This window comes from Zonotrichia leucophrys, chromosome 9, assembly GCF_028769735.1.
Source record: "Zonotrichia leucophrys gambelii isolate GWCS_2022_RI chromosome 9, RI_Zleu_2.0, whole genome shotgun sequence".
Lineage (NCBI taxonomy): Eukaryota > Metazoa > Chordata > Aves > Passeriformes > Passerellidae > Zonotrichia > Zonotrichia leucophrys.
Window position 1 is genome coordinate 25,276,081 of NC_088179.1, and position 15,651 is coordinate 25,291,731.

The 15,651-nt window shown below is 48.4% G+C and overlaps 1 long non-coding RNA gene across 4 annotated transcripts in view; it reads right to left on the minus strand.

Annotated features, from left to right (window-relative positions):
- Positions 1 to 607: 607 nt before the first annotated feature.
- The window catches only part of LOC135451425 (uncharacterized), a 38,044-nt gene continuing 23,000 nt past the window's right edge, over positions 608 to 15,651 (minus strand). For 2 of the 4 annotated variants that reach the window (XR_010441320.1, XR_010441319.1), the window contains 4 exons: positions 14,662 to 14,745; positions 13,845 to 13,970; positions 5,562 to 5,759; positions 608 to 1,243 (listed from right to left, as the gene is read on the minus strand). This is a non-coding gene — a long non-coding RNA (uncharacterized LOC135451425). Of the gene's footprint in view, positions 1,244 to 5,561; positions 5,774 to 13,844; positions 13,971 to 14,661; positions 14,746 to 15,651 lie in introns of all 4 variants that reach the window. The other 2 variants (XR_010441321.1, XR_010441322.1) reach the window with 2 other exon arrangements.

Consider the following 15,651-nt stretch of genomic DNA (forward strand, 5'->3'; position numbering starts at 1 on the left):
TAAAGCAGCCCTGACCCCCTGGCACTGCCAGAAAATCCTACACTTACGTGTCTTAAACCACTCTAGGCTGAGCTTGTTGTAAGTCTCTGATCTCTGCATGTTACTCATTCCAATGCACACTCTAGGGCTAACCACAGTAGAGAGAAAAACAGCTGAGGACACAAAACACCAGAATAATTTTAAGCATTCACTATTAAAATACTGTATAAATTAAAAATGCTGTCAGCATTTACACTAAAATCAAAAGCATCCCTAGTTTTAGGCTTTGTTTTACATTTCATGCTGAGTTCAACAATAAATATTCAATCACAAGAACTTAGTTTGAAAGTTCAGCAATTTTTCAGACCGCCCAAAGCGAGTTTGCAGCGGGCCTTTCCCAGCAGCCAGAGCCCAGAGGGGCTGTGTGGGACTGGCAGTGTCACCCACAGCCTGCCTGTGGCAGGGGGGCTCCGGGGGCACGGATCCATGCGGGAGCCAAGGCCGAGGTTTGCTGTGCTGGCTGCTCTCACCAGGCAGGGCCCAGCCCAGCAGGGCCCAGCCCCAGCTGCCGTGGCTCTGCAGAGCCTCCCTGCCAGCCGTGCCCAGGAACACCCACCCCGAGCTCCATGTGAACACCCAGAGGTGCTGGACACTGCCTGCTCTGCTGCCCGGCACCCCAGAGCCCCTGGCAGAGGCTGCACTGCCCAGACACTGTGGCTGGCAGGGACGGCTGAGCTCAGCACCTCATCACCAGTTCTGCCTGTTAATTCGTGTTAATTAGTGCTCCCCAGCCCCAGGAAGCAGCAGCACTTCACTTCCAGGGGAGCCACCCAGAGGATGCACCCCTGTGGGTGGGACATGGGGAATGTGGGCCATGGCAGGTGGGCACTGCCAGGGGTGGGACTGGGCACGTGGGATGTGGGCAGCACTGCAGGTGAACCACAGGCATGTGCCCATTGCTGCCTCAGTAATTGCACGGACTTCAGGACCAGAATTTCTCATCCAGGATGCCAAAGAGCAGATCTCCACACTTTCCTGCAGTAGTTAAATCTTTTCTTTATTTATCAGGGCAATATCCTTCAGAAATCAAAAGCTCAGGCCCTTCCTCCCCCAGTGCAGAGTTCATGTGACCCAGCAGCAGCCAGCCCCAGCCTCTGCAGCACTCACCCCTCACCATGGCCAGGCTCCAGGGCTGCAGAGCGAGGCTTTGGGAAGTGCTGTCACTCAGCAGGGAGTGTACCTGTCCTATACGTTTGCTGATCCCCTGAAATGAGAGATGAAATGAAATTCATTAAACTATTCGAAGCAAGGACTAAAAAAAAAATACTGCAATGAGGAATGCATTTAAAAGAAATGATGCAGGTATTATCAGCTAAAGAGGCTGCTGTCTCTTCCAGAACGTGCTGCTGCTGACAAGACCTTAACATGTCAGCTGGTATCACCACTAACACCTGAGACAGCAAACAAGAGCTAATCCTTACACCCTTCTTGTGCTAATGACTGCAGGAGATAACTGGTGTCCCTGGCAAGTGTCCCATTTAATTCAATTAACTCCAGCCGAGCCCTGCTGACTGCACTGGCAGTGTCAGAGAAAGCCAGAAGCCAGATTTGGAGTCAGATGGTAAAACCAAGGCAGTCCCACCATCCCTCTGTGGCCCAGTCCCCAGCAGCCAACCCCAGGGCTAACAACCAACCTGGCATCCACAGCAGCTTCTCCAAGAGAGTGTGGAAAAGCATCATTTTTTCCTGAAAACGCTCAACGTTTTTGTTCCCTGAGAAAATGCAGGCAACTAATTTTGCTTATTTATTCTGAAATGCTGGGTTATGTGTTGGTTTAAGCAGCAGTTTCACAGTGTTCCCACCCCCTTCCATGTGTCCAAGCCAGTGGGAAGATCATGTTTCTCCTAACACAAGGCAGATGTCTGCCAGCTGATCTGGGGGCACACAGAGCTGCTGGCCCCTCTAGGGAACCCTGACACTTGCACAGATTGAGGTGTCTGAGATATGAACTGAAACATTCTGATAAACATGAAAAATAAACTAACCATGAAAAATTAAGCTGCAGGAACAACTGGTATATCCCCTCAGTTGATACAATTTCCAGGTCTGTTTGATGATAGTGAAAAAATACTTTCCAAATATTTTCTTTTCCCTTTGAATATTCTTCTGCTGTGAGCTTCAACAGGCAGTGATGTATCTGTCAACTCATATTATTCAGTTAAGAAGTTTTGAAATAGAAAGAGATATGCAGAGAAGTTTCCTTGGTGGCACTTTTGAAGTGTAAGTCTGGGATAGCAGGTAAAATCCTGAGATGCCTTTACACTGCCAACATAAATAGAAAGTGTATTTAAAGACCGGAGATTATCCATTCCTTGACAGGGCTGTCATACCTACTGTGTTGTCAGGTCTTAGTAACAGTTTTATTTGAAGGTCAGTCCAGCACAAATAACACCCAGAAAAGTTCTTCTGCTGGAAAACAAAGCACTCAAACCTTCAAAAGGAGCTATAAGGACCTATATGTGACCATCAGCTTGGACATGTCTCTCAAGCAGCATGAGCCAGTGGAGATTTCTGAAACTTCACTGAGCTTCTTTTGTGGAAAACTTTGTTATGGCGTTCAAGTCATCCTCCAGCCTTTGTGTACCCTCCAGGATGGCTGAGAGCACAACAGGGAAGCCCAAACAGTTAAAATGTCACTGTGTTGCACCTGCAAATCCACTGGAGAACAACAATTCTCTGCAAATCAAGCTCAGCTGCTCTTCAGCAACTGGCTTCCAACTCAGAAAGCTGTGCTGTGGGTCCACTCACTAACATTAAATACACGTTTAAATAAACTTCTACATCCTATGGACATTTTTCTCATGCCATGGCTCCATTGGATAAAAGTGCTGAGCTCCTGGTACATCTTGGCACTCATCTCCCATTTGTCCCCATCTATGTGTTTGGTATTTTCCAGAAAAGAACCAACCTCCCCACTGTGCGGCAAACCCAGCTGTGCCCAGGTATTTCCAGACAGCCCAGGCTATTCCATCAGGCACCACTTTTACACCAGCACAAGATCCATGAGGAATAACATGGGGAGACCAGAGCTGTGCAGAAATACTTGCAAGCAGAAGAATGCCACAAAGTGCAGCCACAGCTGGACCTCCCACCCCTGCCAGTGCAGGAATCCTGGGCAGGCTGAGCTCAGTGGTGCTGCAGCCCAGAGCAGGGTGCATGGAGCACAGCACTCATGTCCAGGAGAGCACTCAGACCAGGCCAGCACAGCGGGACAGAGCTGCCATCCTTCCTGCTGTGTCCCAGAGAGCCACAGGTGGCCACTGCCTAAAGAACACTCCAGTCCTTCCTTGCTGCTTACAGGTACAGGGTGCATGCCTATGGCATCCTGCAATTAGCAGCCTTCCCCCTTCAGACCCCCAGCAGGACTGTGCTGAGCCTTATCATTTGCCGCGTGGGGTGTCAGCCAAGGGGAAATTGTGCCTCATGAGGGCTGGTGCCCACGTGAGCCGTGTGTGTGGCAGCAGTGGGACAGCAATAAAAAAATTGTATAAAAACCCCAGGGCCTTTCAAAGCACTTCCAAATGCTGCCCCAATTTCCCTGCTGTGTGTCAGGTTCTAGCAAGCAGCCACCCACACAAAGCAACTGTGGAGCCACATCTAAGACTGCCTCACCTGTGGTACGGAAAGAGCTGACAATGGCATTAGCATGAAACTAAAATTAGAGGCTAATTGGGTTCTGCAGTCACTGAAATTGATGACAGCTCAGTAATTAACATCCCTGGATTTTCTTGACTGAAATAAACCTAAAATCTGCTCCCATTCATGCTTCTCCCTGCTCCACGAGCAAGCACTGTGTGAGCCTGGCCCGCTCTGCACAGGGGAGTTCTGCCACCTCTGCCAGGGCTTGTGGGGTTCCCAGCAGTTACTGGGGCAGGCATAGCCCTAGGAAGAGACTGTGTATCTGCAAATCAGTGTCATTTCACAAAAATGGGATGTGATATTCACTGCCAGGGTTGGGAACCATCACCAGTGCAGAACAGACACAACACTGTCCAGCAGAAACGGGAGAGGCCATGGCGCTGTGTCACCAGACCTTCGTGCAGGTACACCTGACAGTGAGGCCAGACCAGTGCTGCTGCTGCTGCTCCAAGAAAAACAGGGAGATACCAACATTAAAAAGTGAGGGACTAAAAGCATCTGCTCAGTGGGACACAGGCCCAAGCCTCTATCAGTACTCCTTGAACGTGAATCAGAACATCTTCTGTTAAGGTGGGCAATAACACCTACTGAAAGGCACATGAAGCTTTCACTGGACCTCCCTGGGGTGCATCACACATTTGGAGCACAGAAAAACACACCCTATTTAACTGTACAAGTTATTTTCAAGTTGAATGGGTTGTTGTCCAAGATCCATAATGAGAGACCAAATACACTGCCATTACAGCTGCAAGCTGTGCCTTAGACAATGTGCTGAAGACTTGCTGTGCAGGATATGGCCATGTGCAGCCTCTTTCAGGCTTTCTGTGTATGTGTGCTGTGTGTGCCCACCTGGCTGTGCTATGCTCACCTGCCCTGCGCTCATCTGCAATTTGTGCAAGAGTTCTATGGTCTCATTTCTAGTTCATTGTTCTGTACAATATTTGGAGTCTCTGATCCATAAAAACATCTTATAGTGGTACATTCGGAAAAGCCGCGGCATGCTTCTGCCTCCAGTCACAGCTGAAGGCTCTGACTGCTGACAGAGCTGTGCTTCCAAAGCCAGCCCACCTTCTGTCCCTTCCTTCAGCACCTGGCTTGATTTTGCTGTGGCCAGCAATTTTATCTGCACTCTCTGGTCGAGATGCTGCCTGTGGCAACTCAAGAGAAGCTCCCGGTTCTGCTGCGACCCATGAGGCAAGGAAGGAGCATGGTCTGAGGCCTGCTCCCCACGTCAGCTGTGATGAACACTGGGTCAGGGCTGGCCCCCTGCTCCTGCTCTCAGAGGTAACTCACTGCCATCACCACACAGCTCCACTCTCCTCCTCCCTTCTCCCACACTTGCTGCAGGCACGAAATGTTCCAGGCTCCCACAGCCATGCCTGGGGCATGCCAAGTCCATACGCTGCTGTCCCTTTCACACACATTTCCAAAAGGCAAAAAAATTCACTCCTTGGAGATCCCCTTATCTGTGCACTGTTCATCAAGCAGAAAGAACAAACCTGGCCAAGATGGCCACAAAAACAGGTCATTGTTTAGAAAGGCTTCACTTGACACCCAAAGATATCAAGTATATTATCTTGGGGTAAAGTAGTACAATCAGTCCTATTTCCAGTGCAATGTGCCTAACTTTTTCTTAAGTAAATTGCTTTAGTACTCATTTGGTTTACAACTCTTAGTGTGCCAGGATGAAAAATGTCTGCATGTATATTATATATATTACACTACAGACATCCATTCCTTCCACCAATTATATCAGTATTTCAGACTATGATCAGAGCACTCTTGGCTTTGTTCCAAAACTCTTCCCCACAGATTATGAGCAAACGAGTTTCTGCATTAAAGCCCACAGCTCCCGCTGTCCCAGGCTGTCCCTGGCAGTTCACCTGTTGGAGATGTCTGCGCTGTGCTGGCTCTGAGGGCACCATGATGTTCTGCTGTCTCTCCATGGGGAGAGGGGCGCAGGGGCTGCAGTCCCTCCCTGTGGCTCGGGGTCCCTTGTTCTCCATGCCCCACTCTGCAGATGCCATCGGGCTCTGCCCCAGGAGCATCATCACAGGAACTGAGGCTTCAGTTACAGCTGGCTGTAAAACACAGACTGTGAACAGCATGGATTTTAAGTGCCAGATCTTTTCTTGACTGATGCTCACAGCTGATGGTGAGTTCATATCTCAAGGTAACATCACATTCATCAGTGTCACAAACAATCGCTGCCTTAAGAATCAACAAAATCCTTCTCTCCATTAAGTCTCACCTGAGGAATCCCCACATGCAAGGAATGCGTCTGACAGCTCTCTGGGATGCCAAGGCATAAGCAGCATAAAGACCCATGTGCTGGGTGAAAGCTCAGGCCCAGGGCTGGAAATGTCCTGCTGAGCAGCAGCAATTGCAGCTCACGTCACAACATTCCCAATAACAACAGCTGAAGATCCCTGTTTCAGAGTGACTGAATGTTATAGCCAAAGCTGAACTCTTGTACTCATCACTGCAGCAGCCTCATGGGGCTCATTCCTCTCCCTGTCCCCTAACATATGTGAATTATCCTCCCAAGTAGCTATTTTTCTACCAACAATATGGACATCTTTTCAAAAGCAAAGTGGAAATCCCTGCAAGCATTTCTGATACTGCTTCCAGTCAGAAATAATAATCTGATCCACAAGTGAATTGCATTTCTGTTGCTGAATTCCTTTGTACAAGTATCTTTGCTTTGAAAGAGTTTGGCAGCAGTGAGGCACAGGCTAATTTTACTTATAAGGTGTGAATCAAAGAAGATTTGCAAGCTTCTGAGTCACAGAAAGGAAGCGTCTGTGGCCTTTCACCACTGCTGTCAAGAGAAAATGTCACGGTTCAGCTATTTTAGATGTGATTTCAGACCGCTCACTGCGCCCTGCAGATCCCATCTCCCACCAGCTCACACTCTCCCCAGGAGACCAGGACAATTCCAGTCCTCTCTGGGGCCTGGGGAACTCCCAGCCTTGCTCAGACCTGCTCTGCTCATGGCTGCATCACCACGGGCTGCAGTGTGAAAGAGCTGAATAAATTATTAATTTGGCAGAATTCAGCAGACACTTTGTGGGAAAAAGGAGTGACCAAGGAAAGGGTGAGCAACTTCCACATCACACAGCACTGAAATCCCTGGGAAGCTGAGGGCCTAAGCTACAAACACTGCTGCAGCAGCAGCAGCCAAGTTCCAGGGTCTGCACCATGCCTCCAGCGTGACTCTGCTACCATGTAAACAAGGGACTATAATCAACCAACTCCTTCTGTGCTGCCCTGCTGCCAGGAGAGCTCCCACCTGAGGCCAGGCCGTCCTGAGTGTGGGGACAGCTCTGCTGCGCTGGCTCCAAGGAGAACATACAGGTGCTCTGCACCTTCCTCCAGTCCCAAAGATTTCATGGCCTCCAAGATGCTGCTGAGGCCAGGTTTAGTCACTGGGAGTTCACTGTGCCCAAGAGAGGAGGTGGGACAGCCTGTGCCCACATGCCTGGCAGCAGGGCCTCCCTGTGGCTCCCAGGCTGATGTGTGCAGGTGCTCCTCTCACCTCTTATCTCTTTATCTGCTGCTCAGGGCAGAGCCCATCTCCTCCAGGCCTGCAGGGATGTGCCAAGGACCGGCATGTTACAACAGGTCATTCCAGTGCCACACCTGCTGCTCTCCACCTCCAGCTGATCCTTGCGATGCCCTGTCCCCAGCTGCGGGTGACAACACCATCTTCTGCCCTAAAACAGGTCCTCAAGGCTTGCAGACAGCAGGCATGCTATAAAAGCTGCACAGCAGTATCAGCAGGAGTGGAGGGCCCTCCACCTTCCAGCCATCTGTGGGATCTGCCCATTGAATACATGGATGAATTCTCCCATAAAAGTCAGTATTGGGCATGCTTATCTGGCTTAATTATTTCCATTCACTGCCACCTTCAGCCCCATCCAGCACAGCTCCATGGCTCCACAGCCACTGTCAAACCAAATTCTTCCCCGATAGTCTGTGGAGATGTGTATTTGTCATCTGCAATCTATTCCTTGATTTCTGGCATGTGTTTTCAGTGCTTCCTCTTGAAAGCTTTTTCAGATTTCCCTGGGCTTCTCCCTAGCCTCTGTGAGCAAAGCCTCACACAGTTTAATTGTTGACAGCTGTGTCAGAAGAAGTTTTTTGGTTTTTTTTTACATTCCTCTTGCTGCAGCACATGAGCCACTACACAAAGGCCTGCCTGGCTGTGTAACGCACCAAAATGTGGAAAGCAGACCATGTCTACTAAAGGGAGGTTTTGGGGTGTTTAACTCTTTGTGATGTTTTTCAGAGATAATTGCAGCTCCACACATGAAAATGCTGACAAATACAAGGCAGCTGAGCAAACACGTGAAAAGCTTTAAGTACTGGGTTGGATAAAAGTGAATCTCGCCTCCTTTCCAGGAGAGTATGCATTTTGGTTTCGCAGTAAAGAAAAATCCAGTTAAAAGGAAAAAAAGAAACTTAATTATGATTTTTTTTCCTCAAGCAGAAGATGGGAAATGCAGAGGACTAGATTGATATCCCTTTTCTGCCAGGCTGAACTCAAATCTGAAACATCTGTTCACATAACTTGAGACAAGCTCTCCCAGTCAAATAATGTAAGCTCAAACTCTTCCTGCCATCAGTGCAGAACTATCAGTTAACTTTTTGTGGAAGCCTAAGAATCCAGACACTTCTCATGTTCCTTGCAAGCATTGAATAATGATGGGTTCTCACTACCAGCAAATCACTTGCAAAGAGAAATTAGCACCTTTTCCTAGTATTCTAAATCCTAAAATCTGCCTTTTTTTTTTTCTAGAACGAGACTGCACACATTATCCTTCAGGGGTTATTCACACTGAGCAGTACCAGCTATGTAAAACAGTATCTCACCCAGCACAGAGGGGTTAACTCAGGTGATTGCAGATATCAAGGGCAGGGGAAAATATTCTGTTTTCAATATAGAATCACAGACTGGTTTGTGTTGGAAGACACCTGTAAAAACCATCTTGTCCCCCAACCCCACCACCAGCAGGGTCACCTTCCCCTATCCCAGGCTGCCCCAAGGCTGTCCTGGCCTTGAACGCTTCCAGGGATGGGCAGCCACAGCTGCCCTGGACAAACCTGGTCCACAATTCAGCTGCAATCTGCAAGGCAAGGAGTAGGATTTTAGCTGAAAGTATTGAGAACCAAATTTGCTTGCAGAACTTGCATACAGGCCTGGTTTCTGAGCTCACACCCCTCACTGCATCCCCATGCTTGGCAGAAGAGGCCCTAAGGCTCATGTAGAGCTCCATTGTTATATAAATGTCTGCACATAGGTAAGTATAGAAGAAACATGTTGGCTGTGCAAGGACAGGAGATTCAGAGGCAGAGCACTGGCAGATCAAGCAACAAGCCCCAGAACTGAGCACTATCCTGATCCTGTTCTTGTTCCTGCAGCCCTCCAAGAACTCTCTGTGTTCAACATCCAGAGCAAGAGCATGAACCCCATCCTATCAGATAAACAGACTGGAAATCGAGGTTCATCTCAGATTCTGCTTCCAATTCTGTGCATGTGTGTACAAGTCACTTTGTTTCCAGGCTGTTTTCTCCAGCCTCACATGACATGATGAACAAGCGGGGACTGTTCCCAGCTACAAACCTGCACAATGTCCCAGTCAGGGAACTGGATTGGAAGTGAAGGGCTCTGGAAACCACAGGGGAGAAGAAAAAAAGAAGAAAGAGAAAGAAGAGAAAAAGCAAAGCGCACGCAGCTCACGGCAGCCAGTGGCTTTGCCGTCCTGGCTGTTTTTGCCTTCTCCCCGCCCAGCGGTAGATGGAGCCCTGCCTCCCTGCTCTCGCCAGAGACGCTGCCAGCGCCGCTGCTGCAGGGACAAACCCGCGGGTCACACGGCAGGGGCTCGGGCGCACCGCTCCTGCCCACTCGTGCAATTCTCTCAAACTTGGGACTGACAAAGGTATTCGACTAACCACAGTACTGCCTTTTCTTACATTTAGGCATTGGGTAATGCTTCTTTCCTTTGTTAACTGACATCAGGATTACATGGAATTCACCAGTTTTATTTCTTTTGCAAAATAAGGAAGGGCAAGGTTTGCTTGCCATACTTAGAAAGAACATACGGAAATTTGTATCATGGCTGTGAGCACTGGAGACTTCTTATGCAGAGGATTTTACAGGAACCAAAGGTCAAGGGATCCATGGCTCACAGCTCTGGTGCCTGCAGCTTGTGTGTGACAGCAGGACAGAGAAGGGATGAGGGGACACTGGCCACCATTTGCATCTTTGCAAGATGGAAAAATTATTGATGTGTATGTTGATTTTCTCTCCCCACTTCCATCTCCAAGTGCCCTGCAAGTGACACCAGTACAGCTGCACGGGTGCCGGCAGCCTCATGCACCACTTGGCCAGAACTTCCACTGCAGCCCCATCAAGACATGTCAGCCAGGTCTTCTACAGCAACAGCTCACAAATGGAACACTTCAGAGCAGTGAGAACAAAATCCACAGAGTCACAGAATATGCTGAGTTGGAAGGGACCTACAAGGGCTGTGGAGTCCAACTCCTGGTCTTGCAGCATCACACAATGTTCCTGAAGGTATTGCCTAAATGCTCCTTGAACTCTGTCAGGCTTGATGCTGTGACCACTTCTCTGAGAAGCTTGTTCCAATGCCTGACCACACACTTCTTTTAATATCTAACCTAAACCTCCTCTGACAACTTCAGGCCATTCCTTTAGGTCCTGCCACTGGTCATCACAGAGAAGAGATCACCTTCTGCCCCTCTTCCTCTCCTCATAAGGAAGCTGTAGACTGGGATGAGGTCTCCCTTCAGTCTCCTCTTCTCCAGGCTTAGCCCTCAGGCAGTCCTCACCTGGCTTCCCTCAAAGCCCTTCAGCACACTGCCCTCCTTTTGACACTAACAGCTCAATGCCTTTCTTGTATTGTGGTGTCCAGGGCTGTTGGTGGGGCTGCCCCAGCTCGGAGCAGAGCAGGGCAATGCCTGCCTTGCCCAGCTGGTGCCCCCAGACAGCCTGGCCCTCCCGGCTGCCAGGGCACTGCTGACTCATCTTCATCCTTCTGTCAGCAAGGACCCCAGGGCCCTTTCCAGGCGCTGCTCTCCAGCACCTCATTGCCCAGCCAGCCGCAGATCCAGGGGTGCCCATTCCAGGCGCAGAATCTGGCACTGCCCCTTGCTGAACTTCACAAGTTTGGTGATTGCCCAGCCCTATAATTTGGTGACGTCTTTCTGCAGGCCTCCCTGCCTTTGAGGGAGTCAACAGCTCCTCTCAGTTTTTACCGTCTGCAAACTTGTTTAGTATCCTCCCAGTCCTGCACCCAAGTAATTTATGAAGATGTTGAAGAGCACAGGGCCAAGGGTGGAGCCCTGCAAAACTCCACTAAGGGACTGGTGCCAGTCTCATGCCACCCTCTGCACCTGACCGTGAGCCAGCTGCTCACCCATCCCATGACATGTTTATCCAGCAGTGAGATGGACAGTTTGTCCAGAAGGATGTTATCAGAGACAGTATTGAAAGCTTTACTGAAATCTCAAAAGATTACATCAAGTGACTCTCCTTGATCAGCTAGGTGGGTTACTTTGTAATAAAAGGAAATCAGGTTTGATAAGCAGGACTTCCTTCTCATAAAGCTGTGCTGGCTTAGACTGCTCTCTCTTTTTTCTGAATTTTTTGGAGGTTGGTTTTCGGTTGTTTGGTTTAAAAGGGCACCATGCACATCCTGCTTCATTCTGCTGCACATCCAAGTGCAGGCTTGACTGTATATAAGAGCAATCCATGCTGCCAGGGAAGGCTATCCTCAAAGCCAGTGTGCAACCTGTTGTTCTCTGGAAACATGTACTGCTAGACAAGCAATATATAAAACCATATTTTGTCTTGTGTTAGATTCTTTGAAGAAGACCATGTTATGCAGGTACGAAAACTGAGAATATTGCAGTTACACAAGATGCTGGAGATTATATTTGCCAGCAAGGTAACTCAATATACATCTATTCTGGCACTCAATAATTAAAGACAGGCCCCCAGCAGTGAATTGCAGGATGCTCACAGCAGCAGCAGCTCCCCACACTAGAGAGGGGCCAAAACCTTCAGTCAGGCACTCACAACCACACGCCTCATCCGCACAGTCCAGCTTCAAAATGTGAGTGGCCAGTGGTTTTAGCAGTACTGACTTTTCATTTCTCCAAATAGAAATTAACAGAAGGGAGATTAGACACCCATCCATGAAGACAAGGAGTTTCTACAGATTAGCCTAGAAGTGACTGAATTTCTGAATTCAAGAGCTTATGCTGCCTCTGATCTGTTTGAATCCATGGATTCATACAGAATCCATGTCCCACACCTAAGTGGGTAAAAATCTAGGTAAGGACTTTGGCATTTGATCTTTACAAAGCAGAAGCTAACAACTGACAAATTAAATACTTTGGAGCAGTGAAAATTAAACAGTGCTGCAGTCACGAGTGTTGGCATATGGAAAGCTGCCACTAAGCTAATAATGGAATTGTCTGCCACAGCACAGAGGGAGCTCCCGGCATCCCAGAGCAGCCACACATCTGGAGACTGGAACACAGCCATTAGCAACCGATGTTTAAGCAGCACATTCTTGCTACCTTCCTGCCAGCTGCTCATCTCTCACCACAGGCCTAGGGCAGAGGCTCACAAGCAGTAATGTGGCACTGGGGACAAACTGGAGCAGCCTCATGCACAAAGGAGGGTTCCTGAGTAGAACCCTGCCTGTCTGCATACACCTGCTTTACTCACCTCACCAAAAAATGGGCAACTGGCTCATCTGTCACACTCCTGCATTTGCACACTCAGGACACCAGCCACTTTCACTGGTTCTTTCAAGTACCTGTGAGGAGTGTAAGGTGCTGGGGGATGAATGTTCCTGGCTCACTCCAGCCTGGCCCCTGCACAATTTTCACGCGTGCAGCAGAGCCACATTGCTCAGGAATGGGAGGAGAATCAGAGCCAGGAAGTGGAAGATGAACCAAACATGCAGATCTCACTCACAGCCAGAGACAGAGAACGATTTCCAGACAGGTGGGCATGGAGCTTGCACAAGGTATTCACCCATCAATGAATGACAGAGAAAACAGAATCGGGACCGTGGATGCTGCCAGACAGCAAACAGGCTGCTCACCAGCAGCTGCTGCAGAAGGGATGGGAAGGCCAAAGCATGGACTGTGCTGCAGGAGGCAGCAGCAAGAACATGGATGTATGGTGGGGCTGTGGGAGGAGAAGAGGCTCTCCTGAAGCACCCAGCACTACACACACAGTGCCCCTGGAGATGCCAGATGAGGCTGATCCACAGCACTCCCCTCAGCGTCCTCCCCTCTGCAGCAGAGAGCTGGCAAGAGACAAGGAGCACCAAAGAGCAGAAGGGAGATAAAACACTAAAGAGGAGAAGGATGTAAGATGCTGGAGAGATGTGCATGAGTGTCTAAAGACACACAGGAACATATAAAGAATGGGCAGCTTTAGCACTGAATCACTGCTTCTCTTCCTGAAGTACCTGCCTCATACTTGAAAAGACTTTGAAGGTACCAAGAAAGCTGTATCACTGCTGAGCAAGCTGGATAGCACAGGTGAAACCAAGTGGAAACAGACCAACCATGCCTGTTAAGGATCCACCACTCTATAGAAGAGCAGTTCATTCTGGCTAAAGGTGGCTGTGAGAAGATCCTGCTCCCAAGGAAGCAAAAGGAAATGAAATTCTAAGAAGATTCTTGGCAGTCCAGTTCTGTACCCACTGACATCCACTGCAAGGGGTATTTGTTGGCTCAGGAGATGTATCATGGGTGTTGACAATGACTACACCTCGCTTAATTAGGCCATCTTCCCTCTTTGACAATAAAAGAGACCCGAGTGTCTCAGATGCACCAAAGCAGATTTATGTCCCAGCTGCCCCTTTCAGAACACCTGTGGAAAAAAGCAGCTCTCTTCTGCTGCCACCTTGGTCTCTCCTGCCCCTGCTGTATGTCCAGCAGTTCCCAACACAGCAAATTGTGAAGGGCAGGAGACAAGAGGAGGGAGCACTGGGAGGCTCATGCACTCTTCTCCCTTCATCCATTTCTGGGCAGGTGACCATGCACAGCAATGGTGTCAATCCCACTCAGGGCAGCAGCTCATGTATTAAAATAGCAGCAAGACTGACAGTACTCACAAGTCTCAGAAAAGAAAGCTGATGCGGAACTGGCTTGTTCATCTTTTCCATGACAGGAAACACTTCAACCTCTGCTATCAGCACAAGCATTGTCTGCTCCCACCAACGCTCTTGCCATACTCCATCCTGGGATCACACAAATAAAGAATGCCAGAGTGTTACTTTTGCCTTCTACAGGCTCAAAATGCAACAAAACTCAACCCTCTGTTGTGCTTTGCAGGCTCCAAAGCAATCAGCTGCTCAGTTTATGGTGTCACAGCCCATGCATGTTTCAGCCTTCTAAGTAAAGCAAGCTGGTCACCCAGAGCCAGCTGCTGCAAGTGCCAGGACAAGTGGCCTATCCAGGACCAGGAGCCCTTGGGCCACTGGTGGCCACCAGCCAACCTGCCTCAGCTAGATAAAAATCCTCCATTTTCAATACAAATACATAACAACTGAGTAAAGAGGCAAGGAGTAAGAAGGGCAACCAGCTCTCACAAGAACATATGCAGCACTATCTTCAGCTCCCATTTTTCAATTACTTTTCTGCTTTATGGCCCTTAACACAAGAGGAAAAATGAAGGTGAGCTGCAGAAAGCAATCAGTCTCTCAGTTTCTCATGCACTCCCACCAAAGCAGAGCTTGGATCAGGGACACCCTCAGGAAGTGCTGGAAAACACATCCAAAGCTTTGTGAGGAATTGCTTTTACGGAACACAGGTTGTTTTGGAAATCTCAAGGAAAAGACGCTAAAGTGTAACAAGTTTTTGTGTATTTCATACACAATAAAACCTTATTACTTCAAAATGTGAATCAGGAATACCATAAAGAAGCCTTACCGGAAATCACAAGTGAATCCTAGGGACTTTGATCTAAGCTGGAATTTGGCTGCTTCAAATCTTGCTGCAGAAAGCTTCATAACCCTGAAATCAACAGAAAGGACACAGCAATAAAGTACATGTAAGAATAAGACCCATTGGGTCTTACTGGCCCTAAATCTGATTTAGTAAAACCAGGATAAGATAGGATGCTAGCCTTGGCTTCAATGGTTCTGAGCGGTCCCTCAGATAGCATCTGTAGTAGAGGAGCTGTACTCTAAAATTAAACAGTGAATTAGCTATATTTTCTAAGGATCAAATTCTTTGTATACTTCTCACTAGAAGCTGACTCAAGCAGCCTTCTCTTTAGTGACTGCACAGTTAGATTTTGGGGCATCATGTACTTGCATTGGGCCAAATTGCTACAATTTTCCTCTTTACTTCAAGAGAAGTTTTTCTGGGGAAATAGCAGTTGCAGTAATGAGCTATCCCTGGGGCCCCAACAGCACAAACTGTAGTTCACTCTAACATACCAGCCATTCCAGATTTAACTCTGACCTACCTTATACACAGGTGGAGGTTTCATCAGCTAAAATTTCGCTTTGTGCAGGTGATTGTCTGACACACACGCAGCACCAGCCTGCACAATGGCTCAGCAGCCCCTGGGCTCTGGCTCTCAAGGCTGGGAGAGGGCTCCAGTCTTGGGGTGTCACAGGTATCAGATATTTGTGTGCATGAATGAGGTACATAGTTGCCCCAAATCTGGTATTTGTATGTGCAGCTTGGAAATATAAAATCAAAAGTTTTTATAAAAAAATTTGCCATCAAAACAGGAGAGCAAAAGAATATATGGGCAGAAATCTAATTTCAAATGACAACCAATGCATGTTTGTTTTATGGATATCAGTTATCAACACAGGCCTTTAAAGGCACTCCGAATAAAGCAGGGATGGCCCATGGCTTTCCTTTTCACCCAAAGACAGCCTAAAGCAGCAGCTTTGGTCATTTGCT